Genomic DNA, 15,091 nt, shown 5'->3' on the forward strand with positions numbered 1-15,091 from the left:
AGATATTTGCATCATGGATTCTCCAAGTTTGTATACTTAAGAAGGAATACTTGATAGCTGTAAATAGTACAACATACACCTCAGCAGTAGCTCTGTATTCAAAATCTTGTGTTCAGTCCTGGTCAAAACAGAGACAGAAGAATAAGAAGAAAATTCCAGATAGGGTAGCAAGAATGATTAAAGCTGTGCATAGAAATTAATAACAAGTGCAAAAAGAATGAGATGGGTATTTTAAAATGGAAATAAATGGAAGGGGGGATGAGAAAATGAAACAGAATAGTTACTGGTATTAAAAAAATACATTGCAGCCTGCTGTTTAGCATATTTCATGAGACAATAATGAGATGATATGGCCTCCTTGCTAAATGATACTGAGACCCAGACACCCTTCAGTTAATCAATATGTAAGTGATCTGTATGGTAAAAATATCCAGAGTTTTGGCATGAAATCTCAGGGTTTATGTAGGCTACCTTGTATCAGACATGACAAAATCTGTATTTTTGATGTTCCTGGGAGGAAGCCTCCTCTGACTCCAGTCATGTGATTTTTGAGTGCCCACTCTTCCTCTGATCTGTAGCCCAACACCATGTAAAAATATTGGATACAGAAGTGGCAATTCCTGTCAGAATAACTTCCAATTTGCAGATATATATTGCAGTGGAGAAAGGGGGAAAGAAATAGGGAGAATATAGTATACATATGTCTGCTGTGGAATTTATGATAAAAACTAAACATTACAGAAGTGACTGTAACATTTGCAGGTTTTTTTCAGAGATTTCCTTGAGTATAATGCCAAGTTTATGCTCTTTTGAATGAAAAATCAATTATTTTTTATGTAACTGTTATTATTCTTCTCCCTATCTGAACTTTATTGCATCTTTTGTATGGATTTGCAGATTGTCCTCTTTAATTTCATTTCTTGTGATGCCTCAGTCCTAGTTACCTCATTTTATCTACGTTTCCTTTTCCATTTCCAATTGTAGTTCCTTTTTTCCAGGTCTCATTTTTTCTCTAGTTTTCAAGCATTTCCAAATTCTTACTTAAAAACATTGTCTCTCTCTGGTTTCTTTTTTGTTTTTTTTTTTGCCAGGATATTTTTCACCCTTGTATTCCCCACATCCTTCAATATTTTTTTCCTCTGTTGCTAAGTCTCTCTGTCCCCCATAGGTATTTTTTTATGGTCTCTTTTTTAGACCTATATCCCTTTTTGGTTTTTATTTCCCCTCAGCTTTTCATTTGTTGTTTCCCTTGCACAGTTCTGTGCCTCTGTGTACAGCAGTTACAACCTGTGTGAAGATGAAGGAAGCAGTTAGTGGCGACTGACAGATGGTCTTTTTTTGCTCTGATTTCTATCTGATAATAATGCTAACATAGCAATGAAATCTCAGAATTCGTATAAAAATTTTCCAAATCATCAACCTCCAACAGCATGAAAATTAGTTTTTAACCAGGGTTAACCAAAAAGTAAAGTTATAAATCTTTCCACATAGCTCTTCGAACAGGAAAAAAAAAAAAAAAATACACGTTAAATAACTAACCCCAGCTCTTGTTTTTGCCTGGGAAATATTCAGGGTAGAAATAGAGGAGGCTACTAAGTGGCACAGATTGTGGACTAGTGGCTGAAGCTAGAGCTTGACAGGTGTCCAGTGTCTGATGGGCCTCTAGCACTCAAATTACTCTCAGATTAGCCAGCACATCTCCAGTAATAAAGGGCAATAATGATTTCAGATCTCTTATTTATTCATTTTACACTGAGTCTGAAAGCCATAAAACACTGTGCTGATGGATGTAAATCGTCTCAGACAATTAGCTCCAATTGTGCAAAAGCAAATTTGAAGTCTCTCCAGTTTAATAAGCAAGATGCCTTGGATTGCATTTCAAATATTAGTGAAGTAAACAAAAAAAGAGAGGAAAAGAAAGGCTTATAGTGGGCAGACAGATGTGTAATGCCCAGGGTATGACTGGAAAGCACTCTTAGGAATATAAATCTGCAATGACAACACTTCAGCACAAACTAATGCTACTGCTCTAATGCAAGTTTTCCCATCCTTTCTGTATTACTAATATATTTTTCCTTAAAATAAGTAACAGTGTTATCCTGCTTTTTATAGTATTTCTTTGTTTGATTGTTAGGTCTAAACAGACTCATGATACATGTAATTTCTTCACTAAAGAGTTGTCTGGTCTCCTCAACAACCCAGAAAACCTGTCTGCAATGTCCATGGCAGATTTTTTAGTAAAAGAAACCTGAAGAAGACCACTAGTCAGCAAAGTAATTAAAAAAAAATTTAGAAAATTTTCCTTTTATGGTGCCGAGCAACCACAGTTTAGTCTGGACACATTGAACCTCTACTGTCAGTTTTTCCCAAAGTCTTGTATTTTTACAATTTTAAGATTTCCTGGGATTTGAACCAAAAGTTCAAGATATAGTAAAATGAACTCAATTTCTTAAGCATTATTGATTATTAACTTTATTCTTGCCCTGCTGAAATGTATTCCCCTTGTTGGTCCTGAGAGGCTTGCAGTTGGATGGGGATTGAGCCCTGGTCATTCAGAAAGGAATTTGAAGGAACTGTAGGAAGTGGTGGCTTAATCAGTTTCAGATTTAAGACATCCTTTACCCTTATGGACATTAAAAAACTCATGGATGTATTTGCATAAATGAAAACCGTGACATATGCACAGCAAATCTAACTCACATGCATCAGATTTTATCATCTTTTTTTTCTGGACTTCTGCAGCAAGCAGGTATATTGTGTTCTCAGTATGCCAGGATCATGCCAGTATCATGCCAGTATCATGCCAAGATCATGCCAGGATGATGCCAGGTTGCCTGAACAATGCCGTAGAAGCCTTTAGTGCAACCTCCTATATTAGATATATAGTCACAGAAGCTCAATAGATCCCCCTTCAGCTGGCTCAGGGCTGTCTCTCCCATTTGACTATTTTAGCTTTGAAGTTATGACAATTGGCTTCTGTGAAGTTGACATCAAAGCTGAAACAGTGGCAAAGGGTGAAACTGGATGATCTCTTTGGAAAATATTGGTTTCCACAAAAGTGATGGGAAAGTAGCAGGAATCTACATATCACCAATTCATAACAGTACTGCTAGCTATTAATTAGTTCTCCAACTATGAGCGCTGTCATTTGGTATAATTTGTCCCAAATCATTGAGTAAATTTTTCAGTGTTGTGAGGGGGGAAAATATTATAAATGTAGGATGGAAATAAATAATATGTGTAATGTAACACAAAAAATTAATATAAAATCATCCCAGGGTCTCTTTTGGTGACTTTTGATAGCTAGACCACACTTACTTCATAAGCAGAAAAGAGCTGCAAGTGATATCAATTAGTTATTACAAAGAGATGGCAGTACCTGAAGCAAAAGACCTGGCTAGCATTTAGCCTAAAACCTTTTTCACTGCACTAACAGTGTAAATGAACATACACAGTATGTGAAAATTGCATTTTCAGTTGTAGAACGGCAAAATGGGCTTTTGTATATATGTCAATTGGATTGTCTCTCTCTATTTCCTGCTTTCCAACACATCTGCTATTGAGATGAGAATGGGCCTGAAGAACATACTCAGTCTGTATTAACAGTACCAGTGTGCTCATTTTTTTCCACAATGATTGTTTCAGCTTGAAGTTGGATCCAAAACAATAGCTGTCTAAAAGGAGGTCTCTCTTGAATTTCATTCATGGAGGTCATCACAATCAAATATATGGTATGCTTAGCCACTGGAAAATGAGAACAATGTGTATGATTTTGTACAAACAAGTACAAATTATGTGTTTAGAAGATATATATTTAAAACACTATGCTTTCTCAAATTCTGAACTGCTTATAAATGGCCTATAGTCCTAGTAAGCTTTTTTTGGTAAATCAAGTAACAAAGACATGAGGTTTTATGTATAATTCGAATTTGTGTTTAGAAAATGTCTTATTCCAGCTTTAGCAACATCTAACTTTAAAAGTCATTAAAACTAGTCCCAAGGCAATTGTTGACTATCTCTGTAAAAAAACATCCTTCTAATCTGATAGCCTTACCTGTTGTCCTCTCTCCTTTCATACATGGCTGGTCAATACCAATTCCACTTATTAAAAAAAAAAAAAAAGAAAAAACAGGTTAAGAAATTATGACTTGGTTTAGGAAAATGTCACTTTTTATTTATTTTTTTTTCTGGGTTGTTTGCCCCATAATTTTACTCTGAATTGCAAAATTCAGCCTAAGCTTTACATGACATTATTAAGCTCCTACAGAATCTTCCTGAAGACTGATCCAAACCATGATTCTTTTTTTAAAGAAAACAAGATCGTTATCCAGACCTGGTTGAAGTAACATCTCCTTTTTCTCTATGCTCTGCTTTTATTAATAGAGTTCAGAATCTTTTTAAGGTTTGTTTTAATTTCCTTTGTAAAATCTAAGTCACCTCAGTCAGCTCAGTCAACTTTTGGCAACCCTTACTTTATTACTAGATTTTCTAGCCTTTAATGTACAACTTCTTTGCTGATCAGTCCCTTTCTTCATTCCCTGTAGGCACTCTGCTTACTCCAAATATCTTCTTTAAAGTACTATTTTTTGAGAATAAGATCACATATTTTTCATGTCTTGTGCAAAGTATTTTTGAAATCAGAATTTAACACATTTATTTAAAGCCAATGTTATAGTTTAGCAAATATGGATATCTATCAGCATATCTGCACAATCCGTAGAGCATACCAGTTGGTGTCAAAGTAGTAATTAAATACAGCGCAAAAGCAAATCAGGTCCTCCAAATGTTAATCTCATTATCACCTTCTCAGCACTGCTTGCCAGAAAGTTAACAGCCGTTAAAGCTCTGCTGCTCATCCAATCAGAATATTAAATTAATCAGTATGGCCTGACACAAATATTGCCAGTGGTGTTAATCCTTTGCTTTGTACATAGCAAATGGGGAAATAAGCAGCTGTCTATGGAGCTCAATGCATTCCTATTAATATTTCAAATATGCAACCCGTTTTGGAATGTTTTATGTCATGGTGTGCAGTGAAAAGTTTCTCAGAGACTGTAAAATGCATCTTATGTCTGGTTCCCAAGCTCTTTCCCTTACCTGTGTTCCCCCAGCACTGGGCACAGCTTTCTCTCTATTTGTTCTCTCTGTACTGTCATACGATTTCCTGGCAAATTTTTAAATAATGTGACAACAGTCTATGAAATAAGATATGATTAGATAGATGTACCCAGACAGGCTCCAGCGTTCAACAGGCATCTGTTGTAGGGAGCCATCTGAATCACAATCTAACATTGTTCCTTTAAATGCACTTTGGGTGTCACAAAAGCTATATAGCAATTTTTTTTTCATTTTTTTATTATTTTTTTTTCCTTTTAACAGACAAATGTGTGAAAACAGGGGCTGAGTGCCTGAAAGAATTCTCCTGTGTTGTAAATCCTGGCTAATGAAAGACGTCGTGTTCTCAGAGACTTGGATACTGTTCAGCTGAGGCCCTTGCCCTGCCTTTGTTATAATAGCTGCAACAAAACCATGCTCCTGTCAGAATTAATCATAGATAATAAAAAATTATTAAATGTACATGATTCCACCTTTCATCTGGATGCCTCTATTTATAAATAATGCACATCCATAAAGAGCATGTTTACAGCCTTCCAGAATTACAACCGTGTGTGTAGGTCCAAATGTGAATGTGTATAGGTAGATGTATAGAAAAGATTACGCACGTATGGGAAAACCTATATACACATCTATCCAAGTGCATAGAGCTACTTACATATTTCTGTATGTGTATATATATATAAACCCAGAATATACATGCATGCATACACTTATACTGTGAGAAGAATAAATATTCATTGCTTATTTTAATAATTCATCATAATAAATATTTATATAACATACACAATGATGTGTTGTGGTATAAATGTTTCAGTGGCATGAGTTGGGGCTGAATACATTATTTATGAGTGACAAAGGCACAAGTAAGTCATGCAGGTCAGCAGTAAAATCCTTCCACTTCACTCTCATTAATTTCTCACCTATTATCAACAGAGCTATTTTTCAAATGTGTAGAACTGTTATAAAATAATTATTTCTGCAATTTTCCTGTATTAATGTCCCTCTTTCTGACCAGAAAAAAATAAAAATTACTGCAAATATATATTTTAAAACATTAGTATTTTGCTAAAATTCAACTCAGTCATCATTCATTAACAGGGAGTAAAAACAGCATTGAAAAAAAAAAGACGTTATTACAACTCTAATTATCTGCAACTTCTTTAAAGTAGATCTGTGATTCTGAGAAGAACAGGGGAAAGAACACAGCCTAATGCAGAGCAAACTATAGCACAATGATTACAATTTTTCCACAACTCAGTTACACTTTTTTTGTTGTTGTCAGGTGTAAACACTGGAAAAGCTCCATATGGAATAATATCTTATTTGGTAGTAGGATTTTCTTTTTACTTTCTTAACAGGCAGTTGTCTGAAGAGGTGTGGACTATTCAAGTCAGTCTTAGAGGAGATGGATTAGTGGCAGGAAAAAATTGAGACAATTAAATGTAACTGAAAAATTGAAGCATTAAATGAATTTTATCTATAGCATGGTTTACTAATCTATCCTATGACTATACAATTTATCACATTGCTATTGCCATTACTTGTGTAGTAATGTGCATTTGTTTGCATGCTTTTACCTACGTCTTTACACTAGTTTGGGTACAAGGTGCATTTATTCAAGTCTATAAGGTATGATAAAAAATTCACAAAATGTATCTTTTCCTATATCATATGATGCCATGGTAATGACAGAAAATGACTGGTATTAATATAAACAATTCTCGATTAAATGAAATACACATCAGAAAGTGCTCAACATAGACAAATACAAAAGTAAAATTTTGGAAAAGATGATTATGTGTGGATGGTTTCCATATAGATCTTTTATTGTGATGGTCTGAAAAAGAAATTAAAATAGTATGGTATTAAAATCTACATTATGAATAACACTTCTGTATATTTTTTATATATATATACATGCATCTTGGGGTTTTTACTTTTTATGCTTATTACATGATCATTTACATCTGCCATTTGGAAGAAGGGAAAGAGAAGGCAAGAGGCAAACAAACACTTTTCCTCTACCACATTAGCAAACTACTGATACCAATACCTTGCAACCCTCTGCAACATAATACCAGCATCTCTTCTTCCAAGCCCCTAAGCCTATCTGTGCATATTTTCATTAATTATAATTTGGAGGAGATGGAGAGTTTCTTTGAGGTGACAGACAAACAGCAGGATATCATGAATATGTATTGCATGTCTGAGAAAATAAATTAACAGGGGCCATCCACTCTGGTGACCCACTTAGGCTGTCATTGATGAGTGCGACAGGAAGGTTCTGTAAGAACTGAATTTGCATGACAGACTTTTCTCCTGATCAACTAATTTACCCTATGCATTTAGATTATTTTAAGCTCTACATGGCAGTCAGATAATTAATCACTAAATCACCAATAGTGACATTAAGGTGCAAGCAATACATTATTGCTGATTATCACTTAAAACTCTTGCTTACTGGGCTTCAGCTCAAAAAATTGGTGTAATCTTACAGTGAATAATGAAATATATCATCTGATATGTTCGTAAGGTTAGATGTTTAGGCAAAGAGGTTGATATGCTATAAATAAATGTGTTTTGTTGTCCTTTATGACAAAACTACACTAATGATGGAAATTCTCACAAAAGTACCCACTTGGTTGCTACCAGTTATTAGGTTATTATATTAAAAAGAAATTTCATTAAATGTCTAAAATTCCTAGAGTGAAAATGTTTGTATAGATGCACACACATCTTTATACATATAAGTATATAAATATATGAATGTAACAACCTTTACTGTGACTCACATATCTTTATACTAATGTGTGCATTTTCAGCCAAATAAATCTAAAGTACTATAAATAAATATTGAATTATAATAGGTCTCTAAAAGTATAATGACATTACAATCTGTAATATGATGCAGCAGAAACACAGATAGTATCTTCCTGTGTTGTAGTTTTTTACTGATTCACATTAGTTAGATTCAAGGCCCCCAGCAACTTGTAGGAGTCTCAGTCACTTTCTCAGAGGGTTGAGTTTGTCATTAAAGTTATGCTAAGAAGGTCAGATATAACTGTCATTTTAACAAATGTATCAATGAAGGCAGGTAAAGAGTAAAGTAAAAAAGTCACCTGGTCTCTTAACAACTCAAAAATGAAGAATAGGATTATTTCTTTTTTTACCTAGCAGATGTACAAAAAAAAGTCCTTTACTCTGAGAACACATCAGGCATCCACAATCCTGTTAATCACATAGGAAATGCATACAAAGAGCCTGTAAAACTTTGCTTTGAGACTGGCAGACTCTTAGTGCTTGCATGGTTTTGACTGACTTTAGTCTACAGTTTTAATAACAGCAGAAAGATCCAGCACAAAATTCCTTAACCCAGGAGGCCTCTGACACTTACGGAAACTTAAGCTTCTTAGTTGGAGGATAACACATTAGTGTTTGAGATCTGCTGTCTTTAATCATCTATGCTTACTTGCAGCCAAAGAAACAAGTCAGTTCTGGAAGGCTTATTTATCCTGAGGTGCACCTGGCAAATCATTTGTTTGCAGCTCCCTGGCAGTGAGTGACCAGGAATTCATCAGTCCATGCATGTGTCTCAGGCTCCTTTTGGAGATACCCACCTGTTGGGACGTAATGGACTGGGAAAAACATAATCCATTTGGTAGTCAAGGTAATTCTCTCTACTTAAATTAATTAGTTTTCTTTCCCAGCAACAGCTACTTCTGACTCTCTGGGGTTTTTGTTTTGTTGTGTTGGGATTTTTTGTATATTTATTGAAGAGTATTGAGCTGTACTGAAAAAGTCCCCAGAAGCAAAGTTCTGCATTAATACTTTTTATAAATCCACCTTGACTCCTATCACTTAGTAATTTCTTGTAAGTTGAGCTGCAAATGTATCTTAAAGGCTTATTTTAGTTCCCAACCAACAGCTGAGTTTAAGTGACTAGAAGAGCACAGTAAGAAGTGAGGCTATTCGAGTCATCAGCTGAAGTACTGTGGAAACTTAGAAAATTGTGTAGGAATGGTTTGTTCAGAAATGCTGGAAGGACACCTATTCACAATGCACTCTGCAGGCAATAATTTTTTTTCCCAGAAGTCTCTTAAAATCTATGTTTAATAAATAAAGCAGTAGCTTTTATGTGCCACCAGCAGAGAACAGGAATGGCTTATGTCCTAGGAAACTGAGCTAGACACTTCAGGCTCTCCACACGATAAATTCCGTACCCTGGGCTACAGAGGTAACCACGCAAACAGTAATCATAGTAAGTTTGCTGGTCTTACAGGAAATTCTCTACCTGTACCTATTTTTGGAAAGTGGTTTACCTCAATGCATGTCAGCAAGGCAGAGCTATTTCTATGCTGTTACTGTGTGCAACTATTTTTTACATGTTTAGAGGAAGACTCCCCATTTCCTATAAAACCAAATTGTACCTGTTGTCTTATCATTGAAGTCCAAGGGCTTCTCATATGAAATTGAGATCAAAGCTGTTCTTCATACATAGCTATGAAGATCAGAGGCTGTGAAACTGAAGCAGGTTATCCAGGCAGAGCTAAAACCCAAAAGTAAAACAGAAATTGTGTGATCCTTAGCCCAATCTGGACAAATACATATTGGAGCAAAAACAATTCAGTATCCATCTTTAAATAAGCTGAAAGTCATGGTCTTGGAAAATCGTAGAATCATAGAATAGTTAGGGTTAGAAAGGACCTTAAGATCATCAAGTTCTAACCCCCCTGCCATGGGCAGGGACACCTCACACTAAACCATATCACCCAAAGGCTCGTCCAACTTGGCCTTGAACACCGCCAGGGATGGAGCATTCACAACCTCCCTGGGCAACCCATTCCAGTGCCTCACCACCCTAACAGGAAAGAACTTCTTCCTTATATCCAATCTAAACTTCCTCTGTTCAAGTTTTAACCCATTACCCCTTGTCCTATCACTACAGTACCTAATGAAGAGTCCCTCCCCAGCATCCCTATAGGCCCCTGTTAACATAATGTATGTTACTCTGGCAAAAGCAGAAAGTGGTTGAAACTGAGACATCTTGCAGAAATGTATCCAAGATTAATTTCAATGGAAAAGTGAGATAGAAAACATGAAATCAGAAATATAATCACAGGCTTATATGTAAGTGCTCCAAGCAAGGTGATGGCTTTATCCCCTGCTCCAAGTCTTGTGTGTACAATGTGCATTAAATATATAGACAACATGTCAACAGATCTTTACTGGGAAGGGAGAATCCAGGGTTCATGCCCCACATCTGAGTTTGTGAGCACAGGTCCATATTTAAATGCATGGTCTCTCCCCAGACATTCATGGTGGGTAGAAAGAGTTTAGCTCTGCAACACCCTGCCCCCCCTTGCATCTCACACAGAGTCATGGGCAGGCTCCAAAGCAGGGATGGCAAATTCAGTCCCTCTCATACTAGGCAGAACAACACCAGCTGTTGATGAGAGCACCATCTCTGTCCTGGCCTCACACCTTTTCCCCAGCAGTACTAATTCTCGTAGCTTGCCACTCCAATATCTGTTAGTCTATTAGCTGTAAGAAAGGAATTCTGTGTTTCCTGGAAAACAGAAAAGAAGGAATTCCCTGACATCCTTGTTCACTTAGGTGAAATGCAGATATTGAAATTCATTCAAGGTTTGGAATGCTAGCGTAAGTCTTCCTATTTTAGCAGGATTAGTGGGCATAGTGCTCATGTAATTCAAGAAATTTCATATCACAGAAACACAGAATCCCAAGGGTTGGAAGGGACCTCAAGAGATCATCTGGTCCAACCCCCCTGCAAGAGCAGGGTAACCTAGAGTACATCACACAGGAACTTGTCCAGGCAGGCCTTGAATATCTCCAATGTGGGAGACTCCACAACCCCCCTGGGCAACCTGTTCCAGTGCTCTGTCAGTCTCACAGTAAAGAACTTCTTCCTGATGTTAACGTGGAACCTTCTATGCTCCAGTTTACACCCATTGCCCCTTGTCCTATCACTGGATATCACTGAAAAAAGCCTAGCTCCATCATCCTGACACCCACCCGTTACATATTTGTAAACACTGATGAGGTCACCCCTCAGTCTCCTCTTCTCCAAGCTGAAGAGACCCAGCTCCTTCAGCCTCTCCTCATAAGGGAGGTGTTCCACTCCCTTAATCATCTTTGTGGCTCTGCGCTTGACTCTTTCAAGCAATTCCCTGTCCTTCTTGAACTGAGGGGCCCAGAACTGGATGCAATATTCCAGATGTGGCCTCACCAAGGCAGAACAGAGGGGGAGGGGAACCTCTCTTGACCTACTAACCACACCCTTTCTAATGCACCCCAGGATGCCATTTGCCTTCTTGGCCATAAGGGCACATTGCTGGCTCATGTTCATCCTCCTATCCACCAGGACCCCCAGGTCCCTTTCCCCTTCGCTACTTTCCAGCAAGTCAGTCCCCAGCCTGTACTGGTACATGGGGTTGTTCTTCCCCAGATGCAAGACTCTACACTTGCCCTTGTTAAATTTCATCAGATTTCTCCCCGCCCAACTCTCCAGCCTGTCCAGGTCTCCCACCAGTCTATAAGAAGGGCAAGAAGGAGGACCCAGGTAATTATAGACCGGTCAGCCTTAACTCCGTCCCTGGAAAGGTGATGGAACAACTTATTCTTGACTCCATTTCTAGGCATATCAAGGATGAGGGGGTTATTAAGAACAGCCAACATGGTTTTATGAGGGGGAAGTCATGTTTGACCGACCTTATAGCCTTCTATGAGGAAGTGACTAGGTGGAGGGATGATGGTAGAGCAGTAGATGTGGTTTTTCTTGATTTCAGTAAGGCATTTGATACTGTCTCCCACAGCATTCTCATAGATAAGCTAAGGAAGTGTGGGCTTAACGATCAGGTAGTGAGGTGGATCAAGAACTGGTTGGAAGGAAGAAGGCAGAGAGTTGTGGTCAATGGGGCAGAATCTAGCTGGAGGTCTGTGACTAGTGGAGTCCCTCAGGGGTCGGTGCTGGGACCAGTGCTGTTTAATATTTTCATCAACGACCTGGATGAGGGAACTGAGTATACTCTCAGCAAGTTTGCTGATGACACTAAACTGGGAGGAATGGCTGACACACCAGAAGGCTGTGTTGCCATTCAGCAAGACCTGGACAGGCTGGAGAGTTGGGCGTACAAGTCACAAGTGAAGAAGTGGGATTTGAGTCATTTTTAGAAAAGAGTGGTCTATAAGCAGAGATATAAGAGCATGTAGCATGAGATATAAAAGCAAGGGAGCCCTTTCATCATTCTTCTTTCTTTTTCTTGTCCTCTTTAGATTACATGATACCTCAAAAAATAATCTGTTCCTGGAGGGATATTAATTTTGACCAAGTGATTTTGAACTATTTCATCTCAGTAGAGCATATTTTCTGTTATTCTTTTCAAATATATTTTTCTTGATTTATATATTTCCTTACGGTTTGTCTGGATTTTCAATACTCATCTAGAAGGAAAACGGCTATGGCTGGTAAAAAACGTAGTGAAATTCTTCCTGCAGCTAACTTGTGTGGGGACAAAGGCCCTTTGCAACCACCAGTTCTCATACCTAGGATTTAAAAAAAACACACAAACCCAAAACTATGGGCTCTTTTCTGCTCATGGGTCAATATCTGCCATTTACAATCAGTAGAAACAGTGGATTTTTTACACCAGAGGTTTCAGGAAGAAAAGTAACATTTTCATTTTCCAAACATTAGTTACGTACAAACTGCAAGTGAAAAGACTTATTTACATACTTAACTTAATCACGTCAATAGGTCTGTTCGGTATGTGCGTGGGTGTTCAGAGAATGGAAGCCCAAAAGACCAATCTTAGTCCCAGTGGAATAACAAAAGGCTTTACCAATTATTTCCGTAGAAGCAGGACCATGACATTATATATGAATGAGAATTGATAGTTTAGAGACACAACTGTTTTCAGAGCAAGTGTTTTGTACCCTGCCAATTTGTCCAGCTCCTGCAGGTTTGTTACTGAGTTCCATGATTCCCTATCTTCATTGGGAAAGATATAGATTACTTCACCCTTACAAGAAGCTGTGAAATTAGACCATTTAGTTTGGGAAGCAAAGAGTTATTTCATACTTCTTAGTAAAGGATTTTTTCTTAATAGTTGCTTAAAACACTTAATAATAAATCTTAATCAAAACTACAAAAAGAAACAAAGTGAGATTAACTTACAGTTCATGGTTAAAATGTCATGAACTGGTAGATAAATACACAGTCTGTGGGACAACTGCCTCCCCAGATAATTATTTAATATTTAGTAAACAGTGATATTTAAAGGACAATTTGTGAACAATAAAAGGTACTATTCAATGCAATAAAACTATCCACTTGTTTGTACTCTTCATTTTTCATAAGAAAGACTTAGAAACATAATTAACAAAAAGTCTTCAATGAGAAATGTTCCAGTTGAACTTCCAGCTTTGCAAATGCTTACCAACTCCTTGCTTAGCTCATTCTCCACCCTCCTTTCTCATCTCTTCCTTGGTCCCTTTGTTTTTCCCTGAAGGAAAAAAAAAAAAAAAAAAAAAAAAGGACTACAGGAAAGAATGACCATGAAAATGTTGAATCATATTGAAGTTGAGCCAAACTTTCAAATAAAAAAATATAGATTCCAAATACGCAAATACTCCTTTTGCTATGGTAAATGTCAACTTAAAACTTTGTTGGCTAGTTTGTTCCTGGAGTTTTCTCTAAATCGTAAGTCAGATTTTTCTTTTCTTTTTTTTTTTTTTTCTCATAGGTTGTTTTACCACCTAGGGTCAGGTCACACTTTTGCATTTCAAGATTAATTCATTTACTCCACTAAGTCCTTTGCCATTTATGTTATCGGGGCAGTAACAAGGTGATAAGACTGCAGATCATGAATCCAGAGGAAATCATTCCTTGTTTTTGGAAAGTACAAGACAACTGAAGGTCTATGAAGGTGCTTCGGGAAAAGATTGAGGCACAATCTCAGCTTTTCTAAAGATGGTCCATTGAGGGAATATCTAAGTAGGATTTCACATCCTCATAAAATATGTAGTAGGTATATTCTTAATGAATCAGAGACACAGATAACTACTGTAGGTATAAAAACATCCATAAGCTTCCTGCCACTCCTTGCTTCTTTAGAGGGTCATGGTAGGGAAATACTTTGAAATATTCCTCACCCTCATGTAAATCTTCGTTTTGGTCCCCTCCATTTCTTTCTCTTCCTCTGCACCTATCATAATGGAAGCTTCCACTTTTTCTGCTGCTTTATCTGAATTTTCCCTCTTTGCCTTTTAAACGTATCTCTGTTCCCCCACCTCTGCATCCTGTGTGTTCTCTATCTCTGCCAGCATCCTCTGTCATCCACCCTGCTTGCTCTCCCCTTCATGTGTCTGCAAGCAAATCCCCTCTCTTGGCAGCAGCCTTGGATTCATTTCACTCTCAGTTCTCTCACCATTTAGCAGCAAGGCACTGCCACCTGCAGAGAGCAGCTTTGACAGTGACAACTGCATGGGAAATAGGAAACGGTAAAATCTGGCTGCTGAAGGCACAGCAGCTACATAGATCTGGGAGGTTTTTACTTTGGATTAGGAATCAGTTCTACATTTCCTTAAATCCACTCTTATTTAATACAAGGTAAAAGAATGTGCCCACTTCAGTGTTTAAACAGGATATGGTAGTGGAAGTCGCTTGTGATAGTTTTGTAATATTAAAATTAATTTTGAAATATTAAAATTAGTTTTGTAATATTAAAATTATGAAATTAAGTCAAAGTCTGACCAGGCTATGAATGGTACACTGAATATTTAGTTTGCCATTTGATCATGTACACAGGTTTAGCAATCCCTTGTGTGCTCCTGCTTATTGGGAGTGGCAGTGCCTATCTGTGTCTGTCTGATTTAACATCTGAGCTTCTTCAGAGGCACTGAAAAAGGATTCAGACAAGATTGCACCCTGATACTTGATGCTGCCTTACCAGTG

General features: G+C 37.4%; 1 long non-coding RNA gene across 1 annotated transcript in view; it reads left to right on the plus strand.

The window, feature by feature from the left end:
- The window catches only part of LOC133214595 (uncharacterized), a 56,348-nt gene that overhangs the window by 38,146 nt on the left and 3,111 nt on the right, over positions 1 to 15,091 (plus strand). The window contains exons 3-4 of the long non-coding RNA XR_009726165.1: positions 6,477 to 6,560; positions 8,594 to 8,785. This is a non-coding gene — a long non-coding RNA (uncharacterized LOC133214595). The remainder of the gene's footprint in view (positions 1 to 6,476; positions 6,561 to 8,593; positions 8,786 to 15,091) is intronic.

This window comes from Neopsephotus bourkii, unplaced genomic scaffold (genome assembly GCF_033783945.1).
Source record: "Neopsephotus bourkii isolate Nb327-2 ecotype Australia unplaced genomic scaffold, CSIRO-AGI_Nbou_v1 NB_908, whole genome shotgun sequence".
Lineage (NCBI taxonomy): Eukaryota > Metazoa > Chordata > Aves > Psittaciformes > Psittacidae > Neopsephotus > Neopsephotus bourkii.